Source organism: Apodemus sylvaticus, chromosome 13, assembly GCF_947179515.1.
Source record: "Apodemus sylvaticus chromosome 13, mApoSyl1.1, whole genome shotgun sequence".
In the NCBI taxonomy this organism is placed as follows: Eukaryota; Metazoa; Chordata; class Mammalia; order Rodentia; family Muridae; genus Apodemus; species Apodemus sylvaticus.
Window position 1 is genome coordinate 42430802 of NC_067484.1, and position 2711 is coordinate 42433512.

General features: G+C 42.8%; 1 pseudogene; it reads right to left on the reverse strand.

Moving 5' to 3' along the window:
* Window positions 1–202: 202 nt before the first annotated feature.
* On the reverse strand, window positions 203–1901 carry LOC127663633 (DNA/RNA-binding protein KIN17-like; annotated as a pseudogene).
* Window positions 1902–2711: the final 810 nt, after the last annotated feature.

The following is a 2711-nucleotide window of genomic DNA, read 5'->3' on the forward strand; positions in this document are numbered from 1 at the left end:
ATCGAATAAAAAATATTAAAAAAAAAGTACCTCTGGTTAATTTTTTTTTATTATTTTTATTTTGTTTTTTTGTATTTAAGTAGGTGATTTATTTTCAATACATCACCCCTAACACAGCAGAGTTACACAGTGCCTTGGCTAACATCAATTCGATGCTTTAAATTTCCATGTGTTGTTAACAAATTTTCAAACTCAAGCAAGTTTAGATGTCTTCATATTGAACACCTTCAACTCTGCATCCTTTCAATGGTCCAGTTTCAATGACTGTTGTGGCTGAAAAAGCCTCCTCACTGATGGATTCAAGTGTACCTTCATTTCCTCCATAGCCTCCGTTTAAAACTAGAATCCCGTTCCCTGGGGCTGGAATGACTGTCTCTAAATGAGTCTGGTCCAGTTTCAACCTGTCTCCAAAGTCAGTCATCATTACCACAGCTGTGTACCTGTCAACCCCCTTTCTCTTGTGATATTTCTCCTCAAGCTTCTTTGGTATAATTTTCACAATGATCCCAGGCTATAACCAGGAGTCTGTCCATACGGTCCTTCACTTTTCTTCTTCAATCTCCTTGATCTCATCCAGGGCTCGCTTCTTTGCAGGCTGAGCTGAGCTCGGTGAAGACTTTTTCTGTTTTTATGGATACCGTGCTCCCCAACTTCTTCAGTGCATTTGGTCGAAAAGCACTTGACTTGGACTTTGTTGCTACCCTGAGCTACCTGCTCTTTTATTCAGATTGAACTTAACTTTTTCTTTGTTGTTTCTTAATTCTGTAAAAACAGGTGTCTCCTGCTCTTTCCCTTCCAGGCCCCTTCTCATCTGTTCCTCAAAGAATTTGGCAGCTTTTTCTTCATTGTCGAGATCTTGCTTCTTTTTCTCTAATTCTAGTTGCCAAGGGCTAGTTTCTGGGTTTCTATGTACTGAATATACCAGCCTTTTGATGTCTCATCCACTTGACACAAGCTCTCTCTGCCCAGCCCCTTGGTAAAGTTGGTCAGTGTTTCCCACTGAGTAGCATTCATGTGGATGTGCTGATTTATTCACTGTAGACAATGTTGTTGTGGACTGACTCTCAGTGTCAAAGCATCTCTCACAAGTTCCAGGAAATCATTTCAGAATTCCTCTGAAAAATAATCCATAAGCTGCTGAGGATTTTCTGAAGCCAGCCACAGTTGTCTTTGATGAGATTCAGACATATGGTGACACTTAAGCTATTCTTGTCACGACATTGCTTTTGGCACATCTGGCAGTACCAGCGAAGCTTCTGGAATCCTTTGGACTTAATTCTATTCGTGATGGCCTTGGGGCTCAGAAAATCCAACTTGCCAATGACTTTTGTATTAGTCAGGGCTCTCTAGAGTCACAGAACTTATGGGTAGTCTCTATATGGTAAGGGAATTTGTTGATGACTTACAGTCTGTAGTCCAACTTTCCAACAATGGTCAGCAGCAGCTGTGAATGGAAGTCCAAGGATCTAGCAGTTGCTCAGTCCCACAAGGCAAGTGGGCAAAGAAGAGCACATCTTCCTTCTTCCAATGTCCTTATGTAGTTCTCCAGCAGGAGGTGTGACCCAGATTAAAGGTGTATGCCACCACGTCTGGATGTAGAACTTGCTTTGTCCTAGATGACCTTGAACTCAGTGATCTCCCTATCTTAATCTTCTGGGATTCATAGCCACTATGCCTCAAGATCTCCATGCCAAGATCAAGGTCAGAAACTTGTGTCTTCCAGCCTCCAGATTAGGATCATAGGTGAGTCTTCCAATCCTGGATTGTAGTTGATTCCAGATACAGTCAAGTTGACAACCGGAAATAGCCACTACAGCTACCCAGAGCTCTACAACTGCGAAGCTGTCAGAAGAGTAACTGGATCCACTGTCAGAAGTTTTAACTGTTGTAAGCAAGGACATTTGAAATGGGATTATAGGTGAGACATTTCTAGAAACTGTTTTGTTTTTTTTCCCAGAAACCATTCAGAAGACCTTGACCTTCTGCAGTATGCATAAGGTGTGGCAAAGACCAGCATTAGACTAATGAATTCAGATTAACAAACACCTTAAAAGGCCTCCCGCAGACCCTGATATCAAATTGAATTCAATCATTCCCCCACCCACGCCCCTTTCGTGGTTTGAGAAACTCAGCCTCAGAGCAATTAAGAGTTTTGAGGCCTGTTGTTGACATGTTTCAGGTCTGGTGCATCAAGCCAGAAGCAGCCTCAGGGATAGATGTGTTTCTCACGATCCAGCACAAGAAGAGCACCCTTCAAAGAGGCCAAGAAGTTGAGCACTGTGTTGGAGCTCAAGCACATAGTTGAGGGCATCCTGAAGAGGCCTCCTGATGGGCAGCTGCTGTTCAAGGACAGCAAGCTCCTGGATGAGAGGAAAACTCTGGATGAATATGGCTTCACTAGCAAAGACACAGGCCCTCAACCCCAGTGGGCCTGGCCTTCAGAGCAGAAGATGCCTTTGAAGGCCAGCATATCTACCCCTACTTTGAGACATGATGAAGGACTCTGGAAACAGTGCTAAGGAACAATTGTGCAGTGAGTGCCCCAAGCCCATCTTCTAGAGACCCATTTCCCAATTAAAAAAATTTTTTTTCAGAAACAATGGTAATTCAATCTCTAGGAGTAACAACTAAAACCAAATCTTGTAAGCCTTATTAAAATCTGATTCCTCCAGTATTGGATCCTTGCAGATTCGCCATGATACTAGGAAGCT